This window comes from Pholcus phalangioides, unplaced genomic scaffold (genome assembly GCF_987345545.1).
Source record: "Pholcus phalangioides strain wild (caught in Gottingen) unplaced genomic scaffold, Ppha-v1.0 ptg000009l_1, whole genome shotgun sequence".
In the NCBI taxonomy this organism is placed as follows: domain Eukaryota; kingdom Metazoa; phylum Arthropoda; class Arachnida; order Araneae; family Pholcidae; genus Pholcus; species Pholcus phalangioides.
In genome coordinates, this window is record NW_028301602.1 from 25,921,336 (window position 1) to 25,940,768 (window position 19,433).

A 19,433-nucleotide genomic window follows, 5' to 3' on the forward strand; every position below is an offset into this window, starting at 1 on the left:
ATCCAATACCATGCATTTAGAGTGAAAAAAAACTTTTCTAGAGGATGGAAAAATGTATTTTATTTCAATTCATGGAGAAATGGATGAACTCTAGAAAAAAAATATTTAATAAATTCAATAAAAATGACAGAATTTCTTTTTACGATATAGTGTAAGAGAAAAACATTTATCTTAAGTTTTTTGAATGAAGAACCAAAAATGGAATCCTAAATAAAAAAAAAAAATTCAAGAAAGAAACTGGAGAAAGATGTTTGAGATAAAGAGTGTGAAAGCGTAAAAATATGAATAAAGAGATGAAAAGAATTTTTTTTTTTTTTTGTCACAAAGAATGGAGTTTTTTTTTTGTTATTTACCGTCTCCCTAGAATGGTTTCATGCTAAAGAAAGCGAAACTGAATTTTATTTTTGTTCAGAATACAACGAGCTATGTACGTCAGAAGTGAAAGAATAGCCATTATGTTTTACATTAAGACTCGTGATGTCTTTACAGGTTTCCGTAATTTTTAGTATAAATCAATGTCATCCAGAACATTATAAGAAGTTCAAAAAAATGTAGTTGCCTTAAAAATAAAAAATTAACATCAGGCATATAGCACAACGAGATTGCTGATCACCGAATAATGTTAAATCGACAAAAAAAGGGGCACAGTTATTTATCATTAAGATGATTTTGCTTTTCTTGACATCCCCAAAACTCGTGTAGTAGTGATAGAGGATTTACTACCATTTTCTCGTCGAAAGAAGAAAGTTGATTTAGAATATTTTGATTGTGAACTTAAGTGTGCTTTGTGTTGTACGTGCTGCGATTTTACTTTCTGATTTGACAGTAAAAAATTGGCATTGGATGCATTTTTAAGATCTTGTGGGTCTGCTACCCCACTGGGTTGATACTTTTAATGTGGAAGCAGGTTTTTACTTTTATATAAGATGGCCGACTTTGAGCCGAGACTGAGATTGTACTTTGTCTACTCGAGATGGGAAGAAAGGACGTTAGTAGCTGCTCGAACAAGTTAATTTACCGTATGATAACTCCAACGCGTTAAACCTCAAACATGGAATCGTAATCGCGTACAATTACGAATGAGTAAATACATTCAATTCGTGGCATTAAATGCGCTTTTGATAGACAATAGATGTTATACTATACGCGACCGAACCGTATAATGAACGGAAAAGGCTCCGGATATGTAATTCTCGTCACCGCAGCAGAAGCTTCCGAAATCAATAGATTTTAGGATGAATTGCTAAACATTGATTCAAATATGAAATCAAAAATATTTATTTCAGAAACTCTACCACCACTTTCGTTTTCAGATTTTTCAACTTTTCGATTGGATTTAGAATTTCTGAAATGATTTTTTTTTATATTGTCAGGGTGAATGGGTGACAGTATATGAAAAAAGTTTCCCCTAAAACTAACGGGGGAGAAAATACACTCATGTACCAATTTTTTTAAAAGTTGGGAATTTACATATTTTCTTTTCTAAAATTGACTTGGAAGTACTAATTTGCAAAAAAAATTACTTATTAGAGGAAAAACGGTCGTCGATTTTTTCTGTGATATTTACTGTATCGTTCCGAACTCCAATTATTTTCTGAGAAAAAAAAAGTTTCCACGTTTTCAACAATTTGGGAGGGGGTATATTGAAAAAAGAAAACTTTCAATGGGTTTGAATATGCATATGTATACTCATATTCAGTGCATAATACTTTTTTGCTATGAAATATTTTTTCTTAGCTTGTTCTCAATTAAAAGAACATATTTACGGATTTAAAAATTGAAATCATCGCCATTCCACAATTTAGACATATCAATCTTAATAAGTTGGCACAAGCTGGCAACTGGAGCTGTTTCTACTCGTATAGATACGATATGTGGACATTATTTCTTACGGGTAAGCAAAAAGATGAGATGTAGGCCTAAATATTTGGCCTAATGCGTTACTTACTTATTAGATAACTCTGATCATCTGCACAGATCTCTTTAGAGATCTTTATGAGATGGCAGAATAAAGACAATTATGGACAAAATGCATGCATACAGACATCTTTAGTGAGGATCTAGAAACTTTCGCCCTTCAAGTTCCATAGTAGAAAAAGAAAAAAAATCAGAGGCACGGCTATACACTGAACCCCGCCCGAAATGACTACCAAAATTTTAGTGTCCGATAACATAGTATCTGTAGTTGTTATTGTATTTTTTTCAATGGTAATCAGAATTTTACCTACTAAGAGGTATTATGCAAATGAGAAAGAAAAATAATTAATGGTATTTTTACTGGATCAACTTAAGCATCAAAATAAAATGGCAATGGCAGATTTTGTCCCTACAGAATCTTTGACTTTTTGTCAGTTAAACTCAATTTTTGCCTCAATCATCATAGGCTCTATGGGACTTCTTTGTAATGAAAAGAAAGTTAATTTCAGTTACAAAAGAGCAGTAGTTGGTGAGGCGAACAAAATTTTGAACAGTCAGGCTGTTGAATAGAGAATTCTTTCAGAAGTGGTTTTAAAGAATGAAAAGTGCATTTTATTATTTTGAAAAAAAAAGTAGATTTTCAACCAAGTAACTAATAAAATAAATTTTGTTCCGAAAAACTTCGGAATGTTCTGCTTCACAAATTATTCGATAAAAACCAACAACAATAGTTCGATGTAAATGTATTCAATATCAAAAAGGTCGAATGCATTTCGATTCCCATGAGAAAACCAGAGCGATACAGAATATAGCAGTATGATAAAAGGGTCAACGACGGAGAATGTATTCGCAGTCTTCGATATAAAACATTCTACATTTGAAAGTTTACACTCCACTCCAGTTTCGAGATTTGTAAACTTTCAGAGGAAAAATAGAGCGAGATGCAGATGATAGTTATTTCTCATGCACTTTTTGGAATGAATTTTTAAAGTGGATTTCCTTTCTCCTTCAAACTCTAGACAAACCAGCCGAAGTGAATCCGGACTTTACTATGCTATGCATCATCAACTGACACTGGCATCACGCCAAATTGCTGTCTCTATATTAACTAAATTGCATGCAGTGTGTGTCCTACTGTAAAGTACTATAATATTTTGATTCCATTCAATTTCTTTCGATACAGAAAAATCCTTGGATATTTTCATCTTCAATCCGTTAATTTGTTTCGCATTAGAGCAACCATTTATTTTTCTATTCATATAATATTTAAGAAGTGAAGGAGATATTCAAAAATATATGTATCTTTTTAACGAAAAAATCACTTGCATTATAATATGATTTTATTTAATAGACAGATTTTTTGATAATTTGAAAAGTTTTGCGATTTATTTTTACTTTCTGTATAAAAATGAATTTAGAACACTGGATAGATATTTTTCCAATGCAGGGGAAAATATCTTAAAAGTAATTTCGTATCTGAAAAGACATATAAAACAAAATATTTTAAAGATATTTTTAGATTCCTTACATTACGCTTTTGGTGGAATTTTTCGGAAAACGATCAAACATTCATTTTGGAATTATTTAACTGAAAAATCTCATCACGAAATCACTCTTCAAAACTTGGATAAATTGTTTTTTTCTGTTACATTTCATCTCTACATCAATCAAATTTTCAATTACTTTAAATCTAAACAAATATATTTTATTAAAACTAATGGAATCTTTAAATCGTTACTGGGAAAAAAACCTATTGAACGATTCTCCGAAAAACCAAACACTTTCTGATTTTTTATTATTCTCTACATTTTTTTTAGGTTATATAAATTTATTATTATGCATCATATAAATTATATTATTTATTGCTTGGGTGTCACGCTTGTATCGATAAGGCATCCGCTTGAAGAAAAATTTGAGATTCTCGTTAGAATCTTTATCGAAACCAGAGGCAATGCTTCGAAGATAGCTTGTGCCAAGGCGACCGCAAAAACATGACTACAGTAAGAAGTGTCAAAGTGGAGTGATATGAGCTCCAACCTATATGTTAATCATATAATGTTCATGTTTTAAATAAAACTCAATAGAAAATTTATTCATGAAGTTCTATATTGATTAGTGTTATTGACTTACAATTAATTCTCTGCTAAGTTTTCGCCTTGGATCGATATCGATATCAAGAGAAATTGACTGTCAATAGCCAGAGTAAAAACTCACTCTCACTCAGCTGAAGTAACTCGTGAACTGTTAGTTCTAGTAATATACTTTACATTATTAAAAAAAGTATTCAATCAACAAGCGCATTTTGAATATGTACTTTATTTTGCTAGGGTCTGTAAATAAACTGAGATACAAAATTTAACTTTATACGGTCCTCCTGTCTTTTAACCTCTTATTGCAAAGTGCTGCCCTTTAATGCTTGTGCTCAACAAAGAAAATTCCATGCTTTTAAGTCCACCATTAGCCGAGATATTATATAAGCACTCAGGCTGCTTGGAACACCCCCCCCCCCCAATAAACTTTGGAAGAAAACTTAGTGCCCCCCCTCCACGCAACAATTCATGGGTATGTATTACAAAATGCATGACCCCATGCGGATGATCCTGAACCTCGTACACATGGGATGTCTAGCAGCTATGCTCAAAGATGACAAACCGAACAGAAACGCATTGAATAGAAAGCCATCGCATATTTACGATTTTAAAAGTGCTTACTATACTAAATATTGGTTTGGTAGCCTACAAGACCATCATTCATAAGAAAAGGATCGTTTAAAGTTTGGAGAGGATTTCTTTGAATGTGAAAAATGCAATATAATTTCTTTAATTTTTGAAAATCGTTCGCGTGCCATTCCTGATGCTATTGCAGACCACTTGTGGAACGCGTGCTGTGGGTTGGCCACAACTGTATTAACATTTCGAAAACAATCAATCAATCTGGAAAGTTCAAAAAAAAATTCCCGAAAGTGAATATTGATATCTGAGTTCAAGAAATGGAATTGATATTCGTAAAAGACACGCAATTAGTACTTGGACGTGTTTCCATATTATTACTTGAGCGAATTGTGTAAAAAAACAAAAAACCGGTAAGAAACCTCGACAACATCAATAGGGCGGGGAATTTCAGCACCAGTTTCGGAAATTTATTGGGAATTATTAGGGCTCGAATTTTTCTCCTAAAAATCTTGGAAATATGCAAATATTTATTGACCTAAAAAACAAAAATATGACCTTATAATTTTATCATATTATAATTTTATCATCTCAGCCACCTCGTTGGGCATTTTGCCTGTTGTGGCGTTGTATTTGTATTTGTATTATTTCATGTCTTCTTCAGTTATTGCTCCTTTACCCTATCAAGTTAAAAAATTACCAAAAAATTCATCAACTTAATTTTTTCATTGAAGTCATCTCACGAAATTCAAAACGAAAACACGCTTACCTTGTGCACAATAACTAGTAAGTTCTAGACTCGCACTGAGATGCAGTTTCAGGTGGTTAAAAAAAAAAAAAACTATTTTGTTCAGTTTCCCCTAAATATATTTGAGGAAACTGTACTGTACACTTTGCAATGGTTTCTCAAAAATTCCGGAAAAATTGATTGAGTAATATTTTAAGAAAGCTTGTCATATATGGGTCTAGTTTCCGCAATCTCGTTGATTGTTTCTCAAGCTGAATTGCAATGTTGCTGCACAATAAATCGGTTTTGTGCTCTGAAACTTTTATACATATTGAACAAAATACTATATAAGTGATACCATCGATTCTTCATTCAAACCGAGCACCAATGTCGTTTTACCTCCTTCCAGAGGTAAGCGAGTTGTGTCGTAAAAGTGTGTGTATTCCCATTTGCTTCTGAAGCAAGGAAATGATAGAGAACTACTTTAAGGCAACCACCATTGCAACACTCATGGGATTCGATCCCAGGTCCTCATGATGGGAATCCCTCACGATACCCTCAGAATTTCCCTTCAGAAACAGCAAGAGAACAAAGTGACTACTGCAACTGGGAATGAAATTTTTTCCCCCAAAAACAAAAACAATAATTAATTTTGTAAGTGCATACTATATCTCTGAAAAAAATGCCTAGAGATTAAACATTTCGGTGATAAAATGACCAAAAAAGTGATGTATTTCTGCTCGAAAATGCCTAAAATATGACTTGCCATAGAAAAATATAACATGTCATAAAAATCCGAGCTCTAGTGATTATAATGGGGAAAAATTCTATTTGTACAGTATAAATATCACTCAAAATCATTATATGCCGTAACGTGGCCATTTCATGCACACAAAGACCGGAACAAATAATTTTATAGTTAATTCTGAAAGTATTTTTTCCATTCCTCCAACTAAGAAGTATATGTATTAATCGTTACACGTGGAATTTTCTGCGGCAGACATATGCTTATGCCCAATCTCTCACCCACGGGTGGAAAGTGATTAATTCAGCGCCTCTGTTAAAAGAAATGTTTTGACAAAAATTGCCGGGTTTGGAACACGCAAAACCTTGGAACGTCCTTTGGTACATTAGCTGGATTTCCCAAAATTCTGAGTTGCCAGCTCTTCGTTAAAAAGTCTCGCCACAGAGAGCAACGGGCTCACAACGGTGCAAATATTCAATCACTACACTCACAATTTCAAATATAGATGACAACACTGAATATTCGCACACAACACTTTATTTATTATTTATTTATTTGTTTACACAATATTGTTGGCCCTGGAGCATATACAAGAGGATGCGATTGAAATGACAAAGATATTGTTTGATGTTGGACAAAAAAAAAAACTAGTGATAGTGGGGGATTCGACAGTAGAGCTTGGGAGTTTGTGCCATTTACCAATGGTATGAGGAAAGAAGCTGTATTTAAAGCAGTCAGTGGAAGCAAAATTAGGTTTTATTTTAAGGGAATGGTCGAGTCGAGTCTTCTAGAGATGTAGGATGGTTTGGCTAAGATACCAGACGTATCTATGTGGAATTGACCATGGAAAATGTTATATAACAATGTTAATCGAGAAATGAGACGAAGAATAGAGAGAGGAGGAGATGAAGTTCGTTTTTGAGTTCCGAGACGGAAACGAAAAATGACCAGCAGTCGTGAGCAAACCGGTTGGATTTATATTTTGGTTTGAATCGAGTTTGTCTATATTATTGGAGATGTAGGGGTCCCAGATTTCAGCGGCGTAGGAAAGAACGGAGGAGATAAAAGTTTGGTAACAGAGAAGTCTGATATCTCGAGTGGAGTGTTTAAGGTTGAGGCGGAGGAAGAAAAATTTGTTTAGACACTTCTGGTAAATGTAGTCAACATGTTTGTTCCAACGTAGGTCGGCTGAGATTATGACACCGAGGTATTTGATTTGAGAAACTTGGGATAACGTTGAGTTATTGATGGAGTGCAAGTATTCATAAGGATGTAATTTATGGGTAACTTTCATGTGTGTGAACCGTTCAAGTTCTTAACTATGTGCACGTAGATGGTTAGGTACCCACACACTCAAACTTCTGGCACAACAAAATCCGTACTAAATTTCCCGTGGCGATAGACCAGCGTTGCGCTCAGTTTGGAAGGAAAAGAAAGTCTGAGTTGCCAAGAAGGAGATGAAGTTATGCAAAATTATGCTCCAGACTGGTAAAGAAAATATAAGCATCGAGTTCGATGCTCACAAAACTTCACTGCCGTAGAATAAGTGTACATTACAACTACTATATATACAACTAAAGAATATTATTTCAAGAAACACACCGAGAAAAGAATAGAAATATTCTTAAAGTATGCATCTCACAAAGTCATTTCTCATTTAAATAATATAATATTCACGCTTCCTATATATATAGCATCCTCATCTAAATACATAACAAAATAACATTATTTCTTTTGTCGTCATTCTTGGGCAATGAACACGGATCCGTAAATTATTTAATGCCCAGAATATCCATAAATATATTCTAAAACTTGCGAATTTTATTTTTACGTATTCTGTCTACGAAAATCGAAAAGTATTGAACAGTGGAGAATTTAATAAGATTGATAGAAACTCTTTTAACATAAAAAAGAAAAATTGTATTAGAGAGAAGAGTCGTCAATTTTTATATACTGGAGAGTTCCCAACTTCAAACTCTTTTCTCAGAAAAAAATAAAAGGATTTTTATTAATTTAGGGGAAAATATTGAAAAAGACAAAAAAAAAAAGAAACTGTTTGGAATATACATTCACACACACGCATAGTTTGTTCAAAATATTTGTTTTCAGTTATCAAATATTTATTTTCAGGTTTTTTCCCTTAAAAGAACGACTTTGCGAATGTGCGAAGTTTTAATTTGTACAAAGAAAAATACTATCAAATAAAACAACCTTAAAGATTTTCTTTTTTCACAATAATGTGTTTGTATTTCGCATATTTCACAAAGAAGAAAAATTAAAAATGTAATTCTAAGATCGATTTTCAGGTTTTTCCGTGTATCGCACATGTGTTTCCTCTTTCAGTGAATTTAATGAAAATTTCTAATTTGTTTGTTCGAGAAGTGCAGAAAAATACCTCATACACTTTTTTTTATTCACTAAAACAAACTTTTTTTTAGAAACCTTTCTTTAAAATTTAATATTTAGATGGAATAGTTGGACGCCATCTCTAAAGCATAATAAAATTGGTAGAAACATGTAAACACTATTGAAGAGTGCAGAAACTATTTAAGACATAAAAACAAAGAAATTGTCAATTTCTTTCAGTACGATAAATATTTAGATTGGAACGTTAGACAAAATAGTTTGACGAAAAATTTTGAATAACTCAAAAAATATTACATCGTACACACATGTACAAAGTTGAAGTCTAAAAATTTTCTTTAATGTAAAGGAATATCGCTAGGAAATAAATAATTTATATGAGTGGAGGATAACGGTAGCACAGCAAATCCCGATACATATGAAGAAAATACATAGCATTTCTACTTACAAAGTTTCCTAAAAGGTAAAAGCGTGATTTATGGATTGTATCAATAACAGAAAGAAGTCACCATTGGCATTACATGAGCTCGTAACGCTAAATTATTATTTTTCACTGATCGTTCACAACCTAAGTCTCTAAAAAATGTAATTTACTACAGGTCGTTTACAACTGATGTTGGCATGTTCTGGTCAATCTGTATTCTTAAGCACCCATAAGAGCGCTATAAAACATTGGGGATGTCTGAATGAAAGGAAGGAAAAGAAATCGAGAGCGGCAAAATAATATAAGTTTCACCATTCGCCACCATAGGGTGTTGTGAATATGCACATGAAACATTTTTTAAGCATCTAACGAAACTTCACAAATTCCATGATAAAGTGTCTGAACGTTTCTAGCGGAACCCTCTCCACTCTTATTTTTTAACTAAAGACATGAAGTTAAGGTCACAAGAATTTGCTTTGCCGGTGGAACTGTTTTAGAACATGATGATATGATATATTTCCACACTGAAACCTATACGGAGATTTTTGATCCTTGAAAGAAATTATGCCTCTATTTTCAACAAGACATTCCTGCCGCTTCATAATTTTCTGATGAAGAATTAAAGCTGTAGACGTTTCATGCTTCATCACATGCCAACTTTAATCATTGACATCCTGTATTATCATTCACGAAGAGAGATTTGCTGAACTGAAAGAATGCCAGGGGCTCTGCCACCGGACTTATCCCCCGTTGCCGAGATCTCTTCCAGCCCAGCTTCGTGGCAGAGTCTGGGACAAAGTGAGTGCATCTAACAGTCTGAGTGTGTACCTATAGTGTTGTGTTTGATATTCGGTGCTGCCATCTATACTTCAAATTGTAAGTGAAGTTTAATGATTGAATATTTGTAACATTGTAGGCCTGTTGCTCTTTGTGGCGAGACTTTTTAACGGAGAGATCGGCTCGCATTCGCGCCTTGAAGTTGGAAACCATAGAAAACGAACTTCAGCCGACCACCATTGTAGCGCCGGTGGGGTTCGAACCCGGATCCACGTGATGCGACACCGTCACTATGACCACTCGACCACCACAGCAGCCGATTTGTTGAACTGTGTATTTTTAGAAACCTCATAGCTCATGGCACGTGTGGAGGAAGAGCTTGTTTGTACTACCATTTGGCCGTACATGCTGTAAACCTTGCAAACATCCTCAGAAGAATCTCTAACAACTTAGTAAATGTCAGAACGTATTGTGTGTGTATATACTATATGCGTGACCCTAACCTGTTTATGATACAAACACAAATACAAAGACCACAACAGACAAAATGGCGAACGAGGTAGCTGAAAAAAGATGCTCTTAAAAAAATATGGATATCGAATGCATATTTAAACTATATCAAAAATACAGCAACCCAATAAGAGCAATAGCAAATCCAATAATTATGATAAAATATAAATATACATCCCATAAAAAATTATATTTGTCTCGTCTAAGTATGGATAACTTCTCGATTTATCCCAACATGTTTATCGTATTTCTTTTCGAACGGGCCAGTTGTGTAAGACTTCATGACCCCCGGAGATTGGCTATTCCATTTATTCACAACACTCTTAGAGAAAAACTCCCTGTGACATCACAACCTAATAGAACATGCCTTACTATACAATACTGGTGTCCCCTTTGTCGAAGCAGTTGATTGACGGTGTATTAATAACTCATGATCCATTTCATCCATCCCGTTGAAAATTTTGAACACTTCAATCATATCCTTCCCCGACACCTGCGCTCTTTCAATGTATCCAATGTAAACATTTTCAAAAAAAATCAAATCTCTCTTCATAGCTCAAGCCTGTGTGCTATCAAGAGCAACCGCGGTTCTTCTCTGCACGCCCTCGACCAAGTCAATGTCCCTCTGTATGTGTGAGTCCCCAAAACCGGAAGGCATACTCCAATCCAGGACGAACTAATCCCCGAAAAGTGGAAGGATCACTTTAGGAGAACCCGAAGAGACCTTTCTGAGAATGAAACCGAGAATTCTATTCGATTTTTTTTACCACCGCTTGAACAATGATCAGAAAACCTAAGCCGCTCATCAAAAGGAATGCCCAGATCGATGATAATAGTTGTATCCGGAGTAATAGCCCCATTCAACTCGTAAGTGAAACGTGAACTGTTCGAAACAAAATGAACGACCATGCACTTGTCAACGCTAAAAAAAAATGCTCCATTCTGCAATCCTGTTTAGGTTCGTCTGGAGCAACTACCTATTGCTTCGCTTCCCGACTACCTCCATTAGTTTCACGCCATCTGCGCGAATTTGCTAATAATCCCATCGATACCCTGAAGGAGTTTATCGATAAAAAAATTGAAAAAAAGTATGGGAAAGGGTACTTCCTTAAGGGACTCCACTTGTGACCAGTGGCGGATCCAGGGGGGGGCGATGGGGGCGATCGCCCCCCCCAAGAGCCTTTAAACAATAGGTGAAGGGGCGATCGCCCCTCCCAAGAGCCTTCAAGCAAACATAACTCCAGTTACCTCACTTTTTTTCTTTATTAATCCTTAATTTTTTAAATTAATTTCCTTTTTTTCTCAAAGTTCCTTTCCCTAAAATTTGTTCCCCAAGTTTCACCTTGAGATTTCTTCTGCTGGTAAGGTCGAAAAAATAAAGAAGTCATAGCCGGGGGAGGGTCAATTGTATTCCCACCAAGGTTCTACAGGGATTCCATACGATTCGGCTGTCACGCTGCCTTTTCGCTTACCCCCTAGCGCCTAAGGGCTCGTGTAGAGAGGCAAAAAAATGTACACCCTTCAGTTTTCTTGGTAACGCGCAATAAAGCACAAGTCATCCAATAAGATGAATCATCGTTTTCTAGCCTTTGTTATCTCTTTTTTTTAAAATTCAGTCCTGAAACCCGCAAGCTTGACGTGAATTAAAAAATGACCATGTCTTCGAAAAAAACTGTTTTCAGTAAGCAAAAATTTAAAAATTTTAAAATAAATGGATGTTAAGAAAATTAATTCTATTACTTTTTGTAGCACATCTGGGGTTTTCCCAGAGAATGAAGCTGCATTCGCTTACGGATTCACTGATAATGACATTAACGGGGGGTTCCCCCACAGGGTGAGGCTAACAGGGCTCAGGACGATTCTTATCATTTTTTGATTTTCACTCTACAAATTCACTATAGTGGGGTCTAAAAGTATGAAAAATCTCAGCAAAGCCGCCCCCCCCCCCTCCTCGAAAACGTAGCTCAAAAGACCTGCGCCAGAAGGTGAGCATTTGAACACACATAGTTTCTCTATAATATCTATGAAAATATAGGCCTCTGCCCCATCTAATAATTAAAGCCTTTGTAATTTGAAATAAGTACCTGGATTAAACATTATAAGTGGATCGCGCGTACAATGCTTTTCCAAAAACCGCCATAAAATCGTTTTAAGCGGAAAAACGCTTTAAACGGGAAATATTAATATTTCCCGTTTAAAGCATCTCTATGGTGTGAGCATTAGTTGAAGATGGAACCACGAAAATGAATCGCACTAAGCGGGAAAAGGTTCTAAGAGCAGTGCCGCAACCAGATGCTTGGTCAGCATCTTGGTGTCCCTTGTAATGTTAAAGGGCAGGTAAAATGTTGAAATTCACGCCCCCCCCCCCTCCGGTCCAGCGCCCGGGGCACCAAACCTACCTCCTCTTCCCATGTTTCGGCCTTGAGGAACGTTATAAGTGGAATCCACTATATAAAATTGATTGTGTGGAGTCGGATGTTCTGCGGGAATTAAATTTAACCACCATCTTTTCAGACAAAAAATCTGAAAATTAATATTGTGCACTTGATAATCATAATTAAATAATAATGAAAATCATTTCAATTTTCATGAAAGTAAGCGTTTGCTATTTAACGTATCTGTGGCGAAAAACTGTTTTTGAATAGGGTTTTGACAACCATATAGTCTGCACAAAATCGAATAAGAAATTTATTATTTTAAATTGCGCAATATTAGAATTTCATTAGGAAGTTTTTTTACTCTTAAATTTTTCTTAATTATGCAGACAAATATCACCCACATATTTTATTGAAATATGCGTCAATTATTTCTTGTTATCGAAAACAGTCTATACTTGTTTCAATAACTTTTCAATGCTATATTTTCATATTTAAAAACATTTTCATATTTTATCTTGACGTCCTATTCGAATAAGCAAGATTTACCATTTAGTATTTCGTGTATTTGTGTTTCCAAGATTTTATATTTCCTGATTAGTAATTCTCTGAAACTCGTGCTAAGGTGGATCCAAATTAAAGTTTTCATCCTTTATGAGTTGTTTATTTGAAACCGAACCAGAGATTCAGGTTAGGAGATTGAGAGTAATTTTGATGTTCAGTCAGAAGCGCATTTACGGTTTTGCCGATTTGAAGGCTATTCAAATTTCACCGCCCTTCCACTCTAGTCTAATTTTCTCGACTACTCTATCCACGAATTTTCCATCCCATGTTACAGCCCTCCCCCCACTCGTGCAAGTACACCTGTATTAAAGTCACTCTTTTAAAGGTCCGTCCCACGAGAGTTTGCTAGGTGACGCTGGATAAGATAATTAAAGTTAAAGATAATAAAAGTCTTTGTCAGGATCCGCGGTCGTCTCGGGCCTCGGGGAAGCAATAATTTTTAAGGCTTTCAATACAAAGGCAGAGGAACGAGCGTCTTCCTTTGTGAATGACCGAACAAGCACGGTTTACTTCACGCCGGCTGTTATTTTTGGCGGTTTATGTCCGACAAAGACTTTTATTAACTTTAATTATCTTACCCAGCGTCCCCTAGCAAACTCTCGTGGGACGGACCTTTTAGTCATTTACATGTTTGCACCCTGTTTGGCCACACACGTGTTTGACGCTGGTTTTGGTAATTGTTTCGTTACTTACACGCGCTCTAGACAATACCGTCTTAACGCATTCCCCGCGGGCGGGGGCCTCAAATGCAGAGGGACCTCTGGTTTAAAATTTTAAAAGTAAACGTGTCTCGCCAGGTAGGGGGCTCAGAAAAATTACTTTTTCCGAGGGCCCAGTATACGCTTCTGACGGCTGACTCTAGGCCACTCACTGAACTGGTCCCTCACTCTTTATGTCACTCATTTGATCATTCATTACTCCCGCTCTAAGTCACGCTTTTGCTCATTCACGTGCTTGCAAACTCTCTAGGTCACTCACTGACACGGTCACTTGCTGTCTGGGAAGAGGTGGGTTTATTTGACAGTTATAAAAATTTCACCGCCCTTCTCCCATTTTGCTAATTTTCTTGGCCACTCAATCCTCAAATTTGCCGACCTTCTGAACTTGCCGCCCTGGGCTATAGCCCATTTAGTTCTGTAAATAGGACATTGTCTTCAGTAACGGGGCATGAGGATGGTTAAAATCAGTGTTGCAAAAAAAAAAATTGAGGGGAAAAACTGAAAAATTACCAGCAAAAAAAAAAAAGGCTGATGGAATTCAATTTTTCTAGAACTAATAGAGATATGAATTATTAGTACAGTAGACTCTCGCTAATCTGGCACATATCACACCAGGGTGTACTGGGTTAACGAAATCGCCGAATTACTGCAGATTGATTGAAAAAGTCCATTTAAATAACAAACTTCTGCTCATAAACATGTGCGCACTGTTTTCCTCTTCTATGCTCGGAGAAAACCGGCCTAAAAACACCGGATTACTGGTGGGATTATTGAAAGTCTGACTCTATACGTAGTAGGATGGGAAACTTTATTTGAAGACAAAAATGGGTTTCAGACGCAAAATATTTTCATAAATCGGGTATACAAAGCTGGAAATTTGTGATTTTTTCAATTTTATCGTCTCGTTTGAAAATTATAAGTGATAAATGAGGAAGTTAAAGGTATTATTTGTAAATACAGACATGTCATAAATGGGTGTTTTATTGTGTGTAGTACTTATTTTCATTTTAAGAAGGGATACAAGTTTGGTGTGCTATAAAATTGTTCACAGAAAGAAAAATTAACTGTCTAGAACGTGAGTAACTGAAAGAAGACTGCTTAATGTTCTTTACATCAATCGCCAAGTCCTCGAAGCGTATACGTGAACACGAAAAGTTGCTGGAGTGAGTGTAGCTCGGCTTTGGATGCTTGAGTTTCCAGCAGCGGTTCCGAACCTTTTCAGTGCATACGCCAAGCAGATCATGAGTAAATACTAAACAAGGTATTGAGCGAAACAAGAGGGACCACCTTAGGGACCCCATGGATGGAAACAAAGTCCCTTTGGTCGGGTCCAGTGCCGAGTGGGGAGTACTGAGCTGATATGAATTAGTACGAGACAAGCAGAGCCAGTTGAGGGCCCCACATGGATCTGCCGGCAAATAGATAGAATTCTCTATCGAACGAGACAGACCACAGAGGGCTCACCTGGAATCACTGATGTAAACAAAGCTCATTTGGCCGATCCCATCACCGGCATTCAAAATCTGAACAGGGAAAACATCTACCCTGTGCTGTACTGAAACCGAAACTGCCTTATCACGGACCCTACATATGAGAGGACAAAAGCTGCGCCGCATAGGTTCAGCTTTTTATCTGAAGCCATGAAGTCATTTAAAGTTTGAGCGGTCACAAGAATTTTTCGCAAGCTCAGTGCGACTCGTTACGGGTAAGGGGGCTGTCGGTGTGCGCGTAGTAGCCTACCTATTTATTTGATAACTACTTTGCTGTTGTGCGTAAAGTTCATGCTCCCAAGGGTGGAGCTGACAGGGCCGGGGACGATTCTCATCATTTTTTTTGTTTTTTTAAGCTATAAATTAACTATAAAGGGGCCCGTGAAAAGTCTGGTCTGGGGGCCCACTAGAGGCTTTAGCCTAGGGGCCCGCTCTAGGATGTCGAGGCCATGGTCAGGGCTTTAGATAATTTTTTTTTCCTTCAAATGTTCAAGGATCGTCTCTCTTAAACGAGGTTTCTTGTATCTGAGTTAGCTTAGAATTCATTTCCTCTGGTTGACCGAGATCCTTATTTCATTCATATTAATTTGCCTAATTGTTATCATAACGTCACAAAGAGAAACGTTTAATACTTTCACAGGGATCAAAAAAATTAAATTTAAACGGAAAGTATCTCTCTACTTTGACTTGAAAAGCTGGAAAAAAAGCATTTATCGAATACATTCGGATGAATTTTTATTTGTGCGCATTGTTTTGTCCGGTTAACTGTGAGCCTTAATTTTTAATTTTTATCAAGCGAAGGAGGAAGAAATAGTATTCTAGGAACATTTTAAAATACCAATTCTTCATACGCTTTTCATATTCTGCTCTCTTTTCATCTGCAAAGTGTTTATTTATTTGTACAATTGCTCATGATACTGTTAATAAAAAAACATTTTTAACTGGTAATGTGCATCAGAATTCCTTACAATGTTTATAAATATAACACACATTATTCAGTCTGCACCTCAAACTTTAAATAAGTTTTTAAATAAGTATGCTGCATATTGAAAAAATATAATTTTTATAAATATAAATTTTAATTTAGATTTAATTTTTAACTGCCTTCAATTTTTAATTAATTTTTATTTTCAATTAAAATGTAATCGTAATTAATTTTAATGTTAATTTTAATTAATTTTTTAAATGAAAATTAATTGAAAGTTTTAAATAATTTTAATTCTTAATTAATTTTTTATTAGTTTTTTTATTTTAAGTACGTTTGGCACCTGCGGACACTAGGTTGGGTCTCACCGATCGACATCTTCATTATGAAAAATCGCCCCCCCCAACACATCACCCTGGATCCGCGCCTGCTTGTGACACCTGTCCAATCAGCCAATCAGATGTCAGAGTTATGTTTAGTGTTTAGTCAGAGTCTTGTTTAGTGTTATAATACTACTACTTTACCACACAGCAACACCGGTCATATCGCCATTCAGCAATTACTTCCGAACGAGTTTGGTTGGAAATTAAGGCTTCATCCATCGGGAGTCACCTCCGGTTCGTTAGGGAAAATAACATTTTATATTTGTGTTTTTCCCCAGGACTTAACCTGTGGACCTGACGGCAACCTTCATAAAGTAGACAAACATCTTACCACTGCACCACTCAGGTGCTTGGCGTAACATTGGGGTGCTGCCTTCTTCCTTCCGTATTTGAAGTAAAAATAACTAATGTCCGAATTTCCATGTGATGAAATTATCATGTAAAAGGTGGGCCTGCTCTCTGAGAGTTTTATAAAAGGAAAAGCGACTCGCATTTGCGACACTAAAATCGAAATTGGCAATATTTTCACGATTATAACTTCGATTTCGAGATTCCGCAGCCGTTGTGACAAACTTCTTCGATGCGAAACTGGCTCACAATTTCCCTTCGAAGCAGCAAAAAATTAGCAATGAAAGGCATAATTTGAATCGTGAGATCTAAATATAGTCAATCCTATTGTGAGGAATACTATTCTTTAAAAAAAATCCTGCGTATACATAATCTGCATGACCTACTCTTGAAAAAGAAAAGACTTCATGACTAAAAAGGAAAATGTTTATACGACCAAAAAGAGAAAAAAAATTATATGACTCAAAAAAAGTTTTTTACATCACTTTTCATGTTTTTTCATGAATCTCGGAATATTTTTACCACCTTAAGGTAGCGAGGGGAATAAACTGTCAAAATGATTTTGAAGATATCTCCTTACACATATCCCAATATCCGGATGAGTGTCGATACCATCGGACTTGTCGATAAGATTTGAAATGAAGCGACATGCGATATCGATTTTTTCATCAGTCGACACACAGACAAAAGTAAAAAAAAAATATATGTTATCAAAAGATTTTGACGGTGACATCGATCTCTCTTCGCGTTTTCCTTTTTTTGCCTCAACTTTTTCACTTTTTTTATATTTTCTTTAGTTCAGATCAAGAATTTCGGTGCAACTTTTCCACATATAAATCTTTCTTTTTCCTTATCCTTATTCTTCCTGTGTTTGAGAACGACATCCAATTTTTTTTTTCTGTTATTTAACGGAAGTTCCTGTATCTTATTTGAAAATCTGATGTTGAATTTTCGAAAGCAGAACACGTGTTAACGCTTTTATTTTCCCCCAAAATGTGAAGTGACTACTTGAATTTCAAGTTTGAAAAAAAAGTACCGAAAACTGTTCTGTGGATCGAGGAGAAAAAAAAGTTTCCGGAGAGAACAAATAAGAAGCACTTGGAAGGCGATTAAATATTAGGGCAATAACTCCTTTTTCTTTGGAGAAGAAACTCGAAATGGGATTATACAGTTCCTGGCCAGATATTTCTTTTCAGTTATATAACTGTACAGATGGAACCATGATAGAAAATTCCAAAAAGTAAAAATCTCGTCAAATATTTTTCAAGTTTTTTCTCTGGAATAGTTTCGTGTAAAAAATAGTTATATATACTCACGTAGGCTTAACTAGATTTACTGCTGTAAAAATATATTGCGCTTACAAAATCAGCATAATATGTATATGCGGAAGTCATACAGACAACCTTGAACCTTCATTCGTATATCGGGGTGCCGAAGATGAGATTTTATCAGCTCATACCAATTTCATCATCGTTCTGTCAATTAAATGCAGTAGTGCATTGAAGCCATGGTTGGTATAAGAGAATAGGGATGATGTCAATTTAAAAGTCATCTCATACCATTCTAAGACGAAAAAAAATTTAGAAATGCGGCTGGAAGTACTTTATCCCCCAGGAGTTACAGTCATATCCACAAGAACCAATGGATATTATACATTGATGATAATTGATACAAACTAATTTTATGTAATAATAATATAATTCAATATGAATAAAATGATGAGAAGTCACCATATGATGAGGGAGATGCTGAAGACGCAACATGTTAATGTTGCAATAATAATAATTAATGTTTAATAATTTCAGTATTCAGTACAAAGACAATATGTCCTTAACATAAATGTGAATTATTAACAGATAAACGGCAATTGAATAGAAAATTCAAATTTTTTTCGAACTTTTCCCTACAATCATTTTGGTTGGAAGAATTCGTCTATGACAAACTTGATCTATTTTTTTAAATCCTTTTCCATGTTTTACTTGAGATGAAAAGTTGAATTTATATTTCTTGCGAAAATTTTTTACAGAGACACGCAAACTGCATATTGTATCTATACATAGTGTAGTCTTCGTACTTGAAGAGCATCCTTGCATTAAAAAATTCGTTATATAGAGACTCCGCTGTACGCTATAAAGTGTGATCGTAAACTCTCCAAGCAATGAAACAGATTTATTCCAAATATTGTTCATCTTGATAGAAAAGAATTATTCTCGGAAAAAAGTTATATTTTCATCGGAATGGATTGCAAATAAATTCCGAAATGAAATAACGTATTTATCATTAACCTTCGCAATTTTAAACAACACCGCAAGTCACACACACGTTAAGGCCGAAATACAATATCACAAGTCACACGTAAAGTGCGTAGTGTGTTTCAGTCTTGAATCTAAAGTAAGCCTACTCTCTTTGATATAAGAATCAAATTTACAAAGAGTCATCCAACCAAATACAATATACATATTTAGAAATTGTATTAAATGTATTATTATAACAACC

The 19,433-nt window shown here is 35.4% G+C and overlaps 1 protein-coding gene across 3 annotated transcripts in view; it reads right to left on the reverse strand.

Moving 5' to 3' along the window:
* Positions 1-19,433, reverse strand: part of LOC149082608 (inactive dipeptidyl peptidase 10-like) — a 528,870-nt gene that overhangs the window by 177,450 nt on the left and 331,987 nt on the right. The window lies entirely within an intron of this gene.